The sequence below is a fragment of the Haemorhous mexicanus genome, chromosome 1 (genome assembly GCF_027477595.1).
Source record: "Haemorhous mexicanus isolate bHaeMex1 chromosome 1, bHaeMex1.pri, whole genome shotgun sequence".
Lineage (NCBI taxonomy): Eukaryota > Metazoa > Chordata > Aves > Passeriformes > Fringillidae > Haemorhous > Haemorhous mexicanus.
This window is the reverse complement of record NC_082341.1, coordinates 37,545,559-37,564,714: the sequence shown is the minus strand read 5'-3', so window position 1 is coordinate 37,564,714 and position 19,156 is coordinate 37,545,559. Positions and strand designations below refer to the sequence as shown.

The 19,156-nt window shown below is 35.7% G+C and overlaps 1 protein-coding gene across 3 annotated transcripts in view; it reads left to right on the top strand.

Annotated features, from left to right (window-relative positions):
• The window catches only part of ZNF385D (zinc finger protein 385D), a 408,882-nt gene that overhangs the window by 346,680 nt on the left and 43,046 nt on the right, over positions 1-19,156 (top strand). The gene's annotated exons all lie outside the window — the stretch shown is intronic.

The window sequence follows — 19,156 nt, the reverse complement described above, 5'->3', positions numbered from 1 at the left end:
CACTATCTCTTTATCAATAACTATATATGGCACATTTCTTTTAACCACAATGTAAAATATTGCACTATAAGTGTCTAGAAGCCTCTTAAAAATCCTTTGCAGTAAAAGCCTAATTTTCATAAATTTCAAACATTGCATTATTTTTTTAAAATGGCTATTGCATGGTTTTGAAATGGAAAAGAGCTGTATAACCTCTATTCCACACAATCAGGTAAGTGCTATTGATGCCAATTATTCTGCTCAAAAGAGTCTTCATACTGAAATAACATTGTTTAATTTATTGTGTGGGTAAAAGTTACTCCTTTGCAAATAAAATTTACATATTTATAAAGTCAACAGGATTTGGTTGTCATGGCATTTTAAATATGCGGCTATTGCTGGAAATTTCAAAGGAAGATTGTAATGTCACTGAGAGGTAGTCTAGTGTCTCACAAGGTATAAAGGGATACAATTTGCATATTTAGACATAACCAATCCCCCTCCCCAAGCAAGGCAAAAATAACCACTGGGAAAAAAACCCAAAGCTGTGAAACATCAGAGACCTACCTACTGATGCTGAAAATGGCTCGTGTGGAACCACTTCTGATCTAGTAAGTCTAGCATCGTAAATGGATGTGCAGTAACCCACTGTAGTACAACAGGAAAGTACCTCGCAGGCATGTGCAGTACGTTCTTGAAGACACAGATAGCTCTATGTCTCTCTCTATAAACATATCTTAGTTATAACTTACTATTATAGACAGCATTTTCTTTTTCCTATGCAGATTTATAACCTAATTATGATGGCTTTAAGAAATATTTGCCGCATTGTTTTTGTCTTTGTTACCACAAAGAAAAGAAAGGAAAATATTCTGAGAGATTTTGTGTGAAGAAAGAAATTAAATATGAGAAAATAGGAAAATGTCAAAAGTTATTTGGAGAAATATGTGTTTCTAAATATACAAATACCTTTAAAAGTGTCTTATGATGTTACTTGTTGAGATATTCAGAACAGGAAGGATGATGTTGTGTGAAAGAATGATTTATTGTTCACCAAATATTATCTAGTGGTTGAAGAAAATAACGGAAGAAAAGGAAGATCTTTTAAAGCTTTAAACTGTATTATTCAAAAGCTTCTATCTTATGCTGCATAAGTTTGCAGGATTTTTCCAATGTGCCTTAAAACCAATCTGAGTTTTTCTATCAAGCTTTGCATTAGATCCCTGACAAGATATATGAACTGTCCTGCATCCAAGGTCAGTAGTCCAAATCAGTTTTCATATCAGCATAAGTAAGAAAATATCAGAAATCCTGCTGCACACATAAGCAGTGGCCTATGCTGGAGTTTCTTCAGGTTTCCACAGTGGTTGCAAATTCCTGGATTCATTTCATAGAATGTGTGAAAACATACGTGTATGTATATGAATACATATATATATTCTGTAGAATCACTATTTATTCTATTAGAATCACTGACCCTAATGAGGTTCTAAAAGTTACATATTTATGTTAATTGACAAAAACCCAAAAATCTTACCGTTTCTTAAGTTATTGAGAGCCATATTCTACAGCTGCCAAAAGCCCTATTAAACAAGTGGCATTCAAAGTAATGTAGGCAGTTCTATCCGGATGCAGTTATTACTGATGTGACTGGCAATAGAATAAAATCCTTGGTGTAAATTATCCTTTGTCAAGCATGTATACATGGTGAGGGAAAAAAAACTGGGTAGCCAAAAGGATGAAATTTTCTGTCTACTACGAAAAGTCAAATATTTCATAAATTGGATTTTATTTCCTTTCTGGTTGTCCCTATATCCTGTATTATCTTGATAGAACTTTTAAGGGCAAAATTATTCTGAACATCAGAATATACTGCACTGTGTGAGTTTCTACATTTGTAAATTATTGCTGTAAAAGTCAAACATCTTGACAGCTCTCAGGGAATAGTTGTACTAATGAATATAATTAATAAATTAATCTTTTGTAACTGGAAGAAATTTACGAAGTCCATGTACTTGTGATCATTTGGAACAAAAGGTCTTTCTACAGTATTTTAAAACTGTCTGCTGAAGATTAATAGTTGATCCCAAATACACTGAGGATAGGGTCGAGTACATATCACTTCTTATATATCACCTACAGCAGGGGTTAAATGCTGAATTGCATGTCAGTCACAGCATATTGGTCAGGGCTTCAGATCACTGGTTCTGTGTGCCCTTAGCAGCTACGGTAAACAAAATGTCATCAGGAAATCTGTGCTGCTATGCAATAAAGGATTGTGAAAAAAAAATCACATAGTATATAACCTGATTCAAGGGCTAAAGTTGTAATTTGTTATGTATCTTATTCTGGGACTACTTTGTTAGATGTGGTGCTAGCACATGTTATTGACACTGTGCAGCTCACAATATACTCTAACTCCTTAAAACTTCTCACACAGGATTCCTGGTGTTTAAATGATGAGTTAAAGAGAAAACATAAGATATGAGGAGTTTTTGCTCATTCTGTGAAAGTCGTTAATTTTTTTTTCCTTTTCACTAACTTTTGGAATTATTAGAAGGCTTGAACTCGAGAAGTCTATGGAGCAATAAAACATCATGGAAACATCTTATAATGGCAATGCCATTCTTGAGATGTGAGAACTTTTTTATCCTATCTACTATTTAACACACTTCTTTAAACTGTATTTACCAATTTTTATGTTACACGGGTAGTCAGGACAGAGAAACAGAAAATGTGAGCATTACAAGGAGAAGCCTACTTTATGGCATTATACAGACCAGATTTCACTATTTCTTGATTCTCCAGTTCTGGTGTGACAATAAAAATGCATATTTATTCTATATATTAACACACATGCACACATATTCCCTGAGAGGAAATTGTTAAACATCTTTGGTAGCTTTGCAAATTGCTCCTCCTTTCTGAAAAGGTTTTCTTCAAAAAGCTTCATCATATCTTCAGCTGTAAGGACTGATACTTTAGAGAACTTGTCAAAATATATTTAGATACAGTGCATTCTATCATCATAATTAAAATACATGTCCAGAAAGGTTGTTGTCCTGCACTTGGATTTTTGGAAAATAGATTGAATCACTATTATATCCATGTAAAATTATGTCCCTCTTGTTGTTGCATATGTCTAAATATTAATCTTTTCCAAAGCTATGTGAAGTTAAGCAGGACACTCCATGACCACATTATCACAAATTAAGTCTTGAAGATTTTGGGCTGCTTTTATTTATTTCTTTATTTATTTATTCAACAGCGGATTCAGTATGAGTTATATTATTTGGTATCAATGGAAAAGAAGGAATAGACCTTTCAAATGGGGAAAAATATGTCATTAGGAGCCATCAGTATGGCAAAGTCTTAAATGCTGCTTTTGAGTGTTATACACTGTGGCTTGGATCCTATGTACTTAAATGCAATGAAGAGCTCTTAAAAAACAGACAGAAATGGGATGAGCAAAAAAAGTGTGTATCTGGGCCAAGGCACAGACAAGATCATCTATCACTAGTACAGTCTTAACAGCTAAGAGACCCCTGTGCTGTCAGAGAACAAAATACTGGTGCCTGTCCTAAAAAGCTTACAGTTTCTCATAGGATGAGAAACAACCTAAGGAGCAGACACTGTAAATGTAACAGGCAGGTGTTTAAAGGAAAAGGAGTGGCAACATAAACATGTTCAAGTGATAAAGGCATCACAAGAAATGAAAACACTAAGGGATGGATTAGAAGGAACAGGAAGAGGGTTGGGTTTTTTTTAAATACTGACCATGTGTGGGTAACAGAATTGGTGAAGGCAAGGCATAAGATTTTTTTTTTTTATTTTTAGTTTTTGTCTAAGATGTGGTAGGATATTTCTGGTCAGCAGATGAAACTCACTCCTGAAATAGCAATTTCAATACAGCTGAGATAATTATGAAATTGAGAGCAGTTGTAGTGGGAGAGAACAGTCATTCAGGCAAGGTCTTGGACATAAAAGTGAAAGGGGGAGAAAACAATCAGAAATGATGTGGTAATTTAGGATAAACTTTGCAGGAGGAAGAAAGGTAGATGGCATGAAATGGAAAGGTTTAGAAAAATATGTATGAGTTTGGCAGCCAAAATACCACAGGATAACAGAGTTTTTGAGGTTCTGTGAAGGGATGTCATTATGTGTGTCTGAAGATTGGCAAGGCCATCCCTACAGGTGAGAGCAGAGTCAGCCTGAGCAGGATACTGAGTATAGCTTTCAGTTGAGTTTTGGGTATCTTCACAACCCATTGCTGGGCAACCTGTTCTATGGTTTGACCACTCTTAAAGAAGAGCAAAGTTTTTCTTGTGTTTCAGTCCATGTCCTGTATTTCAATTTCTGGCTGTTGTGCCTTTTTCTGTCACAGGGCAATTAAAAGAGTCTGTGTATTTTATATTCCCTGACTTCATCAGGTATTTATTTATATACACTGCTGGTTTATTTTTTAAGTGGTACCCTCCAGGGTTCCAAGTCCTTCTTCACAAAGCTGTTTTCCAGATGCTTAGCCTCCAGCCCAGACTGATGTGTAGCGTAATGGCTTCCCATTCTGTGCTTTCCTCCACTGAATTTCAAGGGACTTCTGTTGTGCAATTTCTCCAGTCAGTCCAGGTCCTTCTGAATGGCAGCCCCTCCATCTGGTGTATCAGGCCCTCCTCCCAGTTTTTAATTGTCAGCAAACTTGCTGAAGGTGCACTCTGCCCCATTTATGACCCAGCCCCGTTTATGACCCAGCTTTTTCTGGGTCATAAAAGAAGACTTTAAAAATCATTGGGCAAGATTGGCCACCTGCACACTAAAAAAGTTCTTCCTCACTTTCAGATGGAACTTCCTGTGCATCATGTTCTGCCCATTGCTTCTTTTCCTACTGCTTGGCATCACAAAGAAGAGCTTGGCTCCATCCTCTTGGCACCCTCCCTTCAGATACACTTAGACATTGGTGAGGACCCCTCTCAATCATCTCTTGTCAAGGCTGAACAGGCCCAACTCTCTCAGCTGTTCCTCATAAGAGAGATCCTCCAGTCCCTTAAATCATCTTTGCTGCCCTGCTCTGGACTCTCTCCAGGGGCTCCATGTCTCTTTACTACCGAGGAGCCCAGAACTGAACACATCACTTCATATGTAGCTTCACCAGGGCTGATGAGAGGGGCAGGATCACCTCCCTTGCTCTGCTGCCAATGCTCTTCATAAATGTGCCCCAGGACATCACTAGCCTCCTTGGCCCCCAGGACACACTGTCACTCACAGACAACTCTTTGTACACCAGGACTCCCAGGTCCATCTTTGCAATGCTGCCTTTCAGCCTGTGCAGGTGCACGGGGTTATTGTTGCCCAGATGAAGGACCTGCATTTGCCTTTCTTGAATTTCAGAATGTTCTTCTCTGCCCATCTCTCCCACCCACTGAAGTATTTTGAAGGGCTGCAAAGCCCTCTGGAGTATCAGCCATACCCACCAGCTTTGTGTTATCAGTGATCTTACTGGGGAGGCATCTGCCCCTTCATCCAAGTCACTGATGAACAAGTTAAACACGACTGGGCCCAGTATTGAACCTCAGACCTCCAATCAGACCCTGTCCCACTGATTATGACCCTCTGGTCCAGCCAGCTCTCAATCCACCCCACTGTCCACTCATCCAGTCCACTCCTCCTGAGTTTTTCTATGAGGATGTTGAAGAGACAAGTGTTGGAAGCCTTGTTAAAGTCAAGGCAGACAGTAACTTCTGCTCTCCCCTCATTTACCCAGGTAGCTGCTCCACCACAGAAGGCAGTCAGGTTGATAAAGCATGATTTACCTTAGTGAATTTACCTTAGTAATCAGTCCATACTGACTACTTCTAATCAGCTTCTTGTCATCCATGTGGATTGAGATGACCTCCAGAATGAGGCACTCCAGCGCCTTTCCAGGGATTGAGGTGAGGCTGAATGGCTGGTAGTTCCCTGAGTCCCCCTTCTTGCCCTTTTGGAAGACCAGGGTGACATTTGCTTTCTTCCAGCCTTCAGGCACCTCTCCTTTTCCCTGTTGCCTTTTGAAGATTGTGAGCAGCCTAGTTGTGGTGCTCTCTAGATCTCTCAGCACTCATGGATGCATCCTGCCAGGGCCCATGGGCTTGTGGATGTCACATTTGTGTCGGTATTCTCTGACCCAAGACTCCTTTGACCATGGAAAAGTCCTCCTTTATCCTAGTCTCCAAGGTCAGAGATGCCTGATTTTGTTTGTTTGTAACATGAATGAGCATGTCCTTATTAGACCATCGTGTCTCTTTCAGGTCTCTAGTAAGGAGTCAAGGGGCTCTTTATTATTAGTAGGCACTGCTTTATTTAAGATCCAGAATTTCTGTCCTAAATCATAGGAAAAAGTTTTCAAACACAGTGCTCAGATGAAAACTTGCTTGTGTGAATATTTATGGATGGACAACTTATAATTGACTAGTGCTACTATTTGTATTAAAATGCTTCTGCATGTTTGATTACAAATATTTGCCCTTTTCTGACCTTTATTTACCTGTTGTTTCCTCCAGTACCATGTATTAGCACACCTTGCTTGTTTTCTTTAATCTTTTAATGTGTTACATTAATTCTGTACACAGATGCATCTGTGCAGTTCCTGGTTCAGCTCCAGAACCTGTAATAAAAAGGAAGTCCCATTTAAAAATTAAAATAATTTTCCTCACCTCTCTGCTTTCCTTTTATTTTCAATTTAATCTCCCTTACATTCAGCTGTTTATCATAAACATACATTTTGGAAATGACTAGGGTTTCATGTTTATGACGATTTCCATATATTAAGAATTACTGGATTATTTCTGGTATTGCTTGGTGTACCTACCCTACTTTAATATTACATTTATTGTTTTTTCTCTTTAAGTTACTTCTTTAATCCTTTGTTCCTAATGCCAAACTACCCTAACTTTTTCTATCTTTTTGAAAGCTTTAGAAGATATACTGCTGTATTTACAATATTAACATTGTCTATTTATTATTATTTTTATAGACAGCAGATTTGCTTGTAATCTTTTCTAACTCAAAGAAACTCAATTTCTAACAACAATACTTATGTCAACTGTATTTAGAATTCAAAATAGTATTTAATACTATTCCAAATCTTCTGGTGTGTGCAGAAACAATTTACTATATGATCCCAGAGTGCAATTTTCTTTTACAGCTTAGACTGTGGATACCCTTGTATGTGTACTTATTATATTAAGGATGTTTAATCTAGGAATACAATTCAGTGCAGTCTGTTTGTTTCACTTAGCTGTTTTGTTTCCATATGCTTTATTTTATCATAAAGCATTTTTTGTTTTGGCAAGTGATTTCTTCAGATCATTTCAGCATTGCTTAGGGCACAGCAAAATAAACAGGCTAACTCTGGGTTCAGGCTTGTGAGATACTGGATGTAAATTGCTTTTCATTGCAAGTCAACATTTTATTACACATCAAAATAGAACAATGACCTTGAAGTTTGAATTTATAAGGATTTTTACTTCATATTTACTTGTTTATGATATTTTGCATGGTACATTCAAAAGTTGCAAATGTGAAATAATAAAAGGAGAAACAATTGCTTGGTGATTAGCAGAACGCAGATGAATTTCAAAGCAAGCTACAGGTCTTCATGGATCACTTCCCAACCACCCAATTTCTAAAGCTGAAACGATTATTTTTAAATTTTGTTTAAATAAAAAGTCTTTAAAAGAAGCTGGAGTCTGAAAGAGACATTCTTATTTTTTAAAGCTCTTGTCATTTACTTGGAAATTAGAAATTACTATTTCACAACTACAGATTGTCTTTATCACATGCCTGGAAAATTCAACGCAAACCCGCAAAATTTAAGCATGCATTGCCATCTTTCACTTTAAATCATCTATGCTTTGACTTTTCCATACTTCAGACAATCTGTAGCTAACTGCAGCACTAAATGTTATCAGCATTCCACAGACTGTTGTACCAATTTTGTATTAGGGCTTGATGGCAATTTGGAAGACAATAGCTTCTCTTTTGATCTCTGTGTAGAACTAGAGCTTTTTCTTTCTTTCAGAGTGTAGCTAAATGACGATATAAAAATTACAGTAATTTATGTGTGCCTCAATTGATCATGAATGTGAAATAAAATCCTCCTTTGCTTGCATCTACGTATGCTGAGAGCTTTGTCATATGAACACCATGTGTTTTTTGTGGACCCAGCTGCTTTTGATTGCAATTGCCTTCACAGCAATCTTATGCTTGAATAATCCTGCAGCTGGAAACTGCTGTCAGTCACAACATGTGTATCAGCCTATTGAATCCGTGTCGAAGTCCAGTACTGACAGTGGTATTGTTCAGGGGTCTGAAAAGCCTTTTCTTTTGAAATTTCAAAGAAAGTCTTTCGTTCAAAGGGAAAAGTCAGCTTGACTGCTGCATGCCCAAAGTAGTAACAATTGGAAATTTTGGGAGTAATCTTCTGTTTGCTAGGTGTCTGTTCATAAGTTATTCATCAGTACTGCTGCAAATCAAGCACCATAGCACATGCAGCAGGATGGCACATTCTGCATGATGTGTTTTGTTGTTGTGTTTGGGTGGGCATTGACACTATCTAGGAAGATGGGTCTGAAGACACCTCAGTTCTGGCCTTCAAGATTTCTCAAAAATCATTACAGTCCTAGATTTCCCTTCAAGTTTTTATTGCAAAGCATCAGTTTCAGAAGCCTGTTACTATTGAGTATTGGTTTATGGACTAATTTGAAATGCTCTAGCTAGGTGGTCAGTTTTTGCAAGTATGGTTTTTTCAAATAAGAGTCTTTTTTGAAGGCAACAAAAGGTAGGTCTTTATCCAAGTGATCCATCTTGTTTCAAGCTGACATCACACTGGCTGGACACAGCAAAATTAGGAGTTAGTCAGTTATATGTTGAGGACTGGATTCGTTTTGAGGGGATGTTTTTAAGGCAAGAACCAAGTCCCCAAAGATGCTTTAGAGCTTGCTTAGATTATTTCCTTTTGTGGTTCATCTCATGCTCTTTCCATGCTTAAATCAAGAAAGCTGGAGAGTGTGGTTAAGGATATGAGTAAATATACTGTGCTAAATGTTGGAGCCATTGCTATATGATCCCCCCATAGCATCACTCAGAGGGATCTAAAGACAGCCATAGCTGCAAGAGTTCTACTAATAAATGTAGGGAAATCTGCTTTGCCCAGACACTGGCATTTCATTTGCCATTCGTGTGACAAGAACTCAGCACAGCAGAAATCATTATTTTTAGATTATTCTATGCACATGTAGTAGGTGTTTTCAGAAAAAGGCCAAAAGTGAGTAGTGTTAAAATCTATTGAAGGAATTGGAAGAACAATTGAATTGTGCAAAAATTCTGTTTATTCTGTCTTCCATTTGGTATTGAACAACTTTCAGTGTGTTTGAAGTCTGTGCAGATTGGTGATTTCTTTCCTCAGCTAGAGAATGCTTACAGGTGAAATTCCTCCCTACTGTGTCATTCTTTTGCTGAAATATACCTTCCACTCTGCTGTATTAATGGAGTTAGACAACATAAATATTCATTCTATATTTGCTACCAGTCAAACAAAGTAAATATCTGTCAGGACCAAAGACTTTATTTTCTTCCTGCCATTTCCCCCCTTATCCCTGAAGAAAAAAAAATTATTTTGTTTTGAATTAGTGAATATATGGCAAAATACAAAAACCTGCCTTACTTCTAGTTGTTTTAAGGTTTGCTACTACTGCACTTGCAACTCATCTAAATAAGGTGAAAATTAGGCTAAACTTTAGTAAGATATCTGCAGCACCAGCGAATATCAAGTCATTTTGAGACAAAGCATAGCTGTGACTGTAATATCTGTTTGAGGAGGAATGTAAACGTGCAGTTTGTCTTCATGCACCTGAACTCTCTGCTTCTTAGACTTAATGTACTTTTCCATACACTTAATGGTTTGCTTATAGGTTAAAGTTTGGGCAGGCCACACTATAACTTCAGAACAGGTGTGTTCAGTCTCTTATGTTCAAGATTCATATAGGGTTTCAAACATTTTGAAGAATTATTCTGTGTTTCTCATTTCATCTCTGTGCATTCTGCACTCCACTGTCCTATATCTAACAACAGTCTCAGTATTAAAGCTCTTGTTTTATGGCATGTCCATAATTGAATTAGAATTAAAGGAGCTAGAAAAATTTATGTAAATTGAAATTAAGAAGTACAAATTAGTGTTATACTGGAAAAATGGATACAAAAATAAATACAGACTCATAAAGGAAACAAAAAGGCATTTTTAAGAGTAACAGGACCAAGGAACTGTGTCTTAGATTTAATTTGAGAGGGGACAAAACCAGTTTATTCATGTAAACTTAATGATGATGTTGATGTTTAAATTCTTTCCATACTAATAGTAAGATTTAGCATGTTTAACAAGAAGTCCTAAATTAGACAGCAGATCAGGAAAGCTTGCATATGGTTTTAAAAGAAGCAGATAAAGAGCATTCTGGACAAGCTGTTATGTTTTTCTCTTCATTGTAGACACTGTAGAAAATCCAGAAGAAAGCTAATGTTGTGTCAATATTCACAAAATGTAAACAGGATGAATCAAGTACTTACAGGTCTATCAGCCTGACACTAATCTTGTGAAAAATAAAGCAGCAGCTGGCAGGGAACTAGAGTGCTGAAATAAATAAGATCAATTATATAATGACAATGAATATGAATTGAGAGAAAGTTATACTTTCCTACCTAAATTTTTTTATGAGATTACATACTTGATTGATAAAAGGTAAGGAGTGTTTTATGTTTGCATGGCTCTAGAAAGTGCAGAAGTTTAAAATTTCCTAATATATTTTCTTTTTTCTAAGATGGAATGCTACAGACTGAATATGGAACATATTAAGTGGATTTAAGCCTGCTAATTATAGGCCTTGGAATGCAATCTTCAGATAGAAATTAGTGTAGAAATATTCCAGTGAAATCCTTTTGGAATAAAGTCTTAACTATAATATAATTTTACATCATCTGTTACCTGCAAGCAATTATAAAGTCTTTACAAATGGCACAAAAACTAGAATTTTGGGCAAGTAATAAACATGAGTTTGAAGATTCAGTGCATCAAATGCTTTTAATACAATAAAGAACCATATGGAATTTATTGAAAAGCTGGGAGGACTTAATGTAAAGATGAAGGTGACTGGGGAGTACATGGCTAAATATCTGCTACACAGGAACCACTGCTGTATTGATGTTTACAGACAGCCTTGTGGAATAAATACTTTTTTTTGAGCATGATGGAGGGATGTCAAGATTTTGGTTTGTCTTATTACTGTAAATGAAATAGATGGGGTTTTTTTCCAAAGAATGGTATCAAACAAAATGAAAATTTAAGGAAGATCTAATACAATTACTTAAGAATAGTTTAATAGTGAAAGACCTAATGAGACAGATGCATTCAACTTGAGCATTCATCAAAGAGGAAGTAAGAAATATTTTGATTACAGTCTGTAAAAACTAGCATGAAGAAACCAATCTTATAGTAAAACAACCCCAATTACTTGGGAGATGTGCCCATATCCAGAGAATGCAAGTTGGAAATAGTTGTCTTTATTCCATATTCAAGATAAAAGTTGTATAATCCTCAAAAGGATTCTAAGATATACAAAATTTCATGTGGAATTCTGATATTCATTTGAATGAAGCTACTAGGTTTAACTCAGGAATTAATAATAAAATTCCTTTGGAAAATATCCTGGTTTATGCCATAGTAAGCTGTGGACAGAGCTATTTCAGGCTTCAAATGAATTTTTTTTTTTTCCTTACTACACCCAGGAAAAAAAAGGTTTTGCTGCTTTGAGGCTGCAAATCTTGTGTATTACTCATTTGAGACCTCCTGTAATGAAGTCCTACAAGTGGCAAAAATTATGGTACTTAAATTGAAATATGAGACCAATTTGTTTGACTTCAGTCAAGCATACCTTTTCAAGGCTCAAGAACTGATTCTTGAAGTTAAGTCCTGCTAAGGTCCTGTGATTTTATCTTTCTGTGTTTTGTACTGGACTGGACAGATGAATAGTGCTTGATTAAGTAAATCCATAGAAAATCATAGTTGCTGGTGTAGTTTTGTTTGAAAAAACAAAAGATTTATGGAACCAAGCTGACTGTATCCTGTTCCATGTCCTTAATTATGTCACAAAATTGACTCCAGATAATTGAAAATGTTTTATTTCTCTAGAAGATTAATTTCTTTCTATTAGTACGCCTACTTTAGTATTTTATTTTTCTGTCATTACTAGTTTTTAACTGAGAATGAAAATTCATGTTTTAATTCCCAAGTTATATACTTTCAGGCATTCTTACTGCTTCTTTCAGCCAGAATTTCGTACTGCTTCCACTTCCTTGTTCTACATCTTTGTTCCACCTCTGATTAGTTTTAAGACCTCTAATAAGCATTTTAGAAGATTCAGAAGGATTTACTTATTTAATTCAGTAGATCTGCATTGATCAAAGCATAGGCAGTTATATTACTTTGAGTAACTCATGTTTCCAGCTAAGTATTAGAGAGAAAGCAAATTTAAGAAATTAGACTTTTTTTATCATACTTTTCAAATTATCTAATTTCTGCTTGCAAATAACCATTTTCTCAAATTAGAGCACTCAAAAGAACTCTTTAGTTCATTCACCTTATCAGAGGATTCCTGAGACTTCTGCCATGCACTTTTAATCCCTTCCTTTGCTATACTTTACTTTTTACTATTTCTGTTTCATTTTCTGCTCTGCTGATTTAACAGCTGCAAGTTTCTAGCATTGTCTTATCAGATCCTTCTGAAAGTTGCATCAACAGATTTCCCACTATGGCTATCCAGTTGAATTTCCTTGAAGTAGTTGCCCTTAATAAAACCAATATTTCCCAGCAGGGAAAGATGCCTCACTTTTTTCCTGCTTTCACATATCAGAAAATATCAGCAGCTATTGATGTCAATACATAGGGAGCTTGAAATACGTGACAGATCTTGCCAAACACCCTCATTATGTTTTTCCTACACGTGCTTTGTGGCTGCTAGTTCTTGTTATAGCACCAGACCCAGGGCAAGGGCAATGGCTTGGAGAAGGCTTAGTGCATTATCTCCCTCCCAGAGTATGGCTGGTGTGAGTGAACTTGAGCAGCACAATTTAATAGATTGGTTGTGGGGTCACTTCTGGGGGGTGTGTGTGTGTGTGTGCAGAGTGGCAATGCTCACACCCCGGGGAGCATGCTGCCTGGGCAAAGCTTCTGTACAAATCAATAGCATGGCTGGCAGGATCTCATCATGTCAATCAGCTCTTTTATTTCAAACTGCTGAGATTTGGGAACTTCTAACGATAACAATTGGCTTTGTTACTGGAAGCTTATGACTGGCACTTACCTCATGAAAATTCATACAGGCTAATCTATGAGATCCATCTACAAGCTGGATCCATCACAAATCAGCTAGATGTTTTTGTTTAAGTGTAGATAAATTCAGGCATGACACCTGGGTGGTCAGATACTTATTTGTGAAGATGAAGAGGGGAAATAAAAGGGCTTTCATTCCTGCTGCTTTTTGCTCCTAGTAGTTTGCCTGCCTTAGGTGTGTGTTGTGTACTGGGTCCTGCAGCTCCTGCTTCAGGTATCACCAGTGAGAGTGGTAACCCCATTTCTGCATGGAGAAGGTGAATTATACCCATGATGAACAGAAGAACAGTATGGAAACTAATGAAGAAGAATTAAAGTTCATACTGACGAAACTGCTACCAGATTGGGGGCCCATCCTCTACTTGCACAAGGGCTCCATCAATTTTTTAAGTTATTTACAGATATCTGAATGCCTTCTTGATTTAAAGTCACACGACCTATTTAAGGCTATATGAAGTGTTTAAAAGGAAAACAGCCATCCAGCTGAATACTCACACTACATAATTAGTACTATTTATTTACTTAACTAGTGTGTTTGGGTAAATTTAAAGGACGCTTACCCAGCCTGCTACTGCAGATTTAGATCTTTAGTCATCACTCTTTTGTTATTGATAATTTTTCAGTTTTAACATTTGTTTCACTGCACAAAATTTGAGATTCTCATCCTGTTTTTCCTGTGCCAGGGGATTCTTCAAGCTGTCCACTGTGATGGCTGTTCACAAATGCCAAGTTGTTACTGTACTGCCTTTTAATTATCCAATTTTATGTCTAGCTCCAAATCGAGGTCCCTGGTTGTCTTCTTTCACAATGTGAAGCTTGCTTCATGACTGTCATCCACTGTCATTTCGGTTTAAGCTTTTCACAATTCCTAGCTCACTTTAAACAAAGGAAGAAAATTAATGGAATTTTGAATTAGCCCACTTCTACTAATTGGCACTAACACTGTTGTTGTCAACTGCTTCGTTTTTGTCAATCAGTAATAGTCCCAAAGAACCATCTGTAACTGGAAATCTCTGATTGTTTCCTTCAGGTAACAGTCTTTAGAGGACTTTAAAGAGATTTTTAAAAATGCAAAGCTTCGCTTTCCAGGACACTTCAAAGTAAGCCTTTGAATTGAGAATACTCAGGGGGAAAAAAATTCGAGTGTTGTGGGTACTAATCTGATTCATGCAGAGCATTAATGCATATTTTGCATTATCTTCAGCCCCTGCATCTATTACTTTAATTGAGTTTGTTACTGACTGCTGTTTATGTGTGGGGAAAAAAAAAAAGGCAACCAACCAAGCAACTGCCAATGTCAGCAAACAAACTCAAACAAACCCAACAGCCAAACCAGAAGTTGGAAAGAACAGTTTCTCTTTCCCTGTACTTATATGCAGCCGTGCTGCTTAGACCTTAGTGTTTTTCTCTTTCTCATATGCTGTGGACAGGACACTGAATGAGTCAAGATACCTGTCATTACGGAACTCTTGAGATATATTGCTGGCATTTCTAGCCTTACATGTTTGGGAGTTCATTTATCTTCCTTTAGCAGTGTGTCACCATGCTCTGAGCTGCAGCTATTGTGTGCACATGTGCTTTATGGTTGACAGTGAGTGCTTTCCAGTGCCTGAGCCCACCTTTTACCTATCCAGTCCTTCAGTACAACTTTCAAGAACATGCTTAACATCCTGAAGGTCACTACTATATGCTTAGGCAGCATCTCAATCAAGAGACAAGATTTGATATCTTACCAGAGGAAAGAAGTTTTGTGATGTGGGGTTTTTTTGGTTTGCTTTTGGGTTTTTTTAAATTTTTATTTAGATTGGGTTTTTTAAATATATGTCTAATTGTGTGAACTGAACCAAGACATTTATTTTTTAGTATTTGTCGTTAACCTAATATATTAGTGACTGCTTTATCTCCTTATCTGAAGAATTCATTATTATTTGTTTTATTTTAATGGATTTTTTTTCTGACCTGAATATCTGAAGTACTTAAATGTAGTATTTGAAGTATTGGCAATAAAGTTCAAAAATTGACCAGAAGAAATATTAGGAGATGTAAGCATTCATTTCACAGAGAGTTTAAGAATTTCTTTGGTTTAATTTTACTTCAATGTAATCATCACCCAAGAGGCTTCCAGAAGTTGAATTGGGTTTGAATTTGTGCAGTGTGGATGGGTGGTGTTTTGTTCTGAGTTAATCAATGAATGTATCTATGAAGTTGAGCTATGATTATAATGTCTTATAAATGCTGAATTGTGGATTATACTGTGTGTATAAAACTGTTGTAAATATTGGTGGTTTTTTGGGGATTTTTGGGGTTTTTTTGAGTGGGTATCTTTGCCGTATGACCTTACAGACTAATATGATGATCTATTTATGTTGCACTATTTTAATGCCCTTTGTGGTAGTACATTACTTACGCTGTTGCTGAAACTTCAGGCCCTATTTCTCCAGTCAAAACTCACAACAATTGTGTAAAGCAGTAGGAGTCCTGGCAGCCAGAGTTATTCTACTTTATGCTAGTAAACATTCTGACTGTTGTCTTAGATTACATATGGATACAGAACTTTCATGAACAAGTCATCTCCTGAGGAGGAAAAATTTATTAACTCTAACAAAATAGAGATTACATCCCTCCCCAAACCAAAACATTTTGCACTTTAAAATTCATGGAATGACTGAATTGGTTGTTTTTCACATGGTCTAGCACTCCAAGTTGAGTTTAAGAGTGATTCTGACTGATGGATAGTTATCAAGACTTGCATTAGGAAAAAGCTTGGAGGAAGAGAGAAAATTCAAATAAAAAAGAAAATCTTTGTATTCAAGTAACAGCAATTATCAGAAGTTCTGCTTGTATTAATATTGTCTGAGCACATTATAAAGCATTTGTCATAGCTAATGCATTCCTGTCAAATCAAGCAATATTAGAAGAGGACTTTTAGAATGAATATTAATAAAAGAGACAGCCATAAGTGAAGTAAATTATAGAGGCATACAAATTTAGTATTAACTGCTATAGCAAATAGTCTTCCACTGTAAATCAATTTCTTTTTCTAAGGTTAATACAAAATTAGGCCACTTGGTAGTCATCTGAAAGTTGCTGAGCATTGATGCCACTTCTCAAGTACTTTGCTCATGTATCTAACTAAATTAAAAGTCATATTAATGAAAATGAGTTTACAGTCTTTTCACTCATCAATTGTGCTGTTTCTTCTCAGTTCTCAAATTCTGTTCATACATCAAAACACCTTTCTGCTGTTCAGCCGTCTATGACAATTCAGGCAAGTTAAGGAATAACTACAAGAATTATCCCTCTACATCAGAAATAGGATGAATGAATTTAAAGTTTGGCTGGCTTTTTTTATACAGGTTGTGAAAATGCCAGGGGTTTTTTGTTGTTTATTTGATTTATTTAATTAAGGATTCTTTGCTTTTAACTGTCATTGTAAAAATATGCATCTGGATTTGTGTTAGGATTTTTTCCTTGATCTCAAATTTGATGTGTGCTGTTTTGGATTAGGAAGTGGAAGAAAGACTTTGGCACATTAAATATTACGTGTATGAAGCTGGTCTTCATAATTTTACCAATATACAGATTTTTTTGGGATTTGGTTGGGTCGGGAGGGAGGGGTCATTTCTGGTTAGCAGTAATTAGCAACTAACAACATAACAACGCCCTTACAGGAAAATTCTTTTCCAGGGAAATTGTGACATTCTGTGTAGATATTATTTAGAAATTTTTTTCTCAGTACCAAAAAACTCATTCAGATTTTTGATAAGTACAGGATAACTACAAAGACTGTTTCCAGTAAGGTATAGCAATGCTAAAAATCTTATATTCTACTAGTTAAAGTTGAAAAACAAATGTATTTTTCTTATTTGCTTTTGATAGGTGATGACAGTCACACTTTTGGAGTTTTGGAAGCAATTACCATATGGCTTTTTTGTTGTTGTTATCATTGTCATAGGACTTTGATAGCTAATGATTCATCTTCTTTAATAAAAGCAAAAATTGGCAAATGTCGATTTAGTGTCATTAATTAGCTCTAAATGGGTGTATTGTTTTGATTCTGTGTAGGGGTATGCCTAAATAGAAACAAATCTGTAAACTGTTTTTCAAATGAGCAAGTATTGAGCAAAGGCGTGATGAAATTTCATAATATAACTCTGTCTAGTGACCAGTCTTAGGCATTGGAAGTGTGGAATTTAAGGAACTAAGTCTGAACTTAAAGCTTTTGTTAATCTTTTATCTCTATTTCAGAAACACCTCAGCTTTTAGTATTTAAGTTTCTCACATTGACATAGAAGAATCACCTTTTCCCTTTCTTGTGTTTCAAAGAATTAAACAATTTAGGATTCATCAGACCTCTTGTAATTAAAGATGATAATATGCTATTATATTGCATCTGATTTTTAACCTATACTGTGCATGTAGATCTGCATGTAACAGTCAAAGAGTCTTGGAAATAAATTAATTACTGTTTATGACTGTGCAACTGTTTTAATTTATCTACAATTACAATCCCAGTATGAATTTCAAGTTACTTGCTTTTCAAGATTACCTTGGTCCATGTACCATTCCAATATGAAATATCTATTCAAAAGCTGAAGAAAGCTTGAAATTTAAGGGTTTTACAACAAGTTGCTTGCATCTTTCAATTTTTCATCAGTAAATAGATCTTCCATAATCGGGGACACAAAAATGATTCTTCATTTAGAAAATATAAGGTGAGGAAGCTATAAGCATGGCTTACAGTTTTCATGAAGTTGGGTCAGTATGAAAATAGCTGTGCCTGAAGAGAATTATTAATAAGAATAATTTTTTAATTTCATAATATCTATTTTAAGTAAGCAGAAAACCTTCATTAAAAATGTCCTATTCCTGTAGAAATTATAACTGATTTCAATGAAGTCAGGTTTGTATTAAGTTTTTTAGGTTTGTATTAAGTGTTTTACTCAGATTTCTAGATTTTTAAATTTTAAATGTTTTAATTTAATTTTTTTAATTTTTAATTTTTTAATTGTTTAAATTTTAAAATTTTTAAATTAACAGAAGTTAATCTAAGAATGAGAACTCACCCTTCAATATATGTAGTTATGGTTGCTGGAAATGTTACTTTAGAATAATTTTCAAAGGTTTTTATAGAAGAGAATGAAGAAGAGGGAGAAGAGATATGTCAAGATTTTAACAGTGTAGGTCTGTTAATCTTGACATATCTCAGGTGTGTAGGTGTGTCTGTTGTTTTTCTTACTGCTCTGAGAAGTACCAAGCAAAAAAGTTTTGGAAAAGTAGTTAAGAATTTTCTAGGTAAGTTTCTACTTTTTCTCAACTTTTTATTATCTAACATTTTTGAAGAGTAAAACTATTGTTTACAGGAAATTCAAGGGCTTCACTATCAATGAAAGAAAACACCATCAGATGTTTTGGATGTTTTTGAAGTATGTTGCATTTAACGCATTTTTACTGAGAAACAAATGATTTCTGTTAAGGTGCTCTTTGCCCATCATGTCTGCAAGTACTCCTTGCATTTTCACTGAAAGTGATTTCACTAGTCCTTTAAATTGTAAGGGTTGATAAAGCTATTTGTGTCCAAATGGAGCTTATAGTTTGAGAGAGAGATATATTTCTATTTATAAGCTTCCTAAAGAGTAACTATATAAATGGGATTTTATACTTTGAGGTGGGAGGAGGAAGGAAGGGCAGACAATGGCCAAGTAACAGTGGTCAATGTCTTGGTATCTAAGGTCCTTTCCAATTTATGTGTTTAATATTCCATTC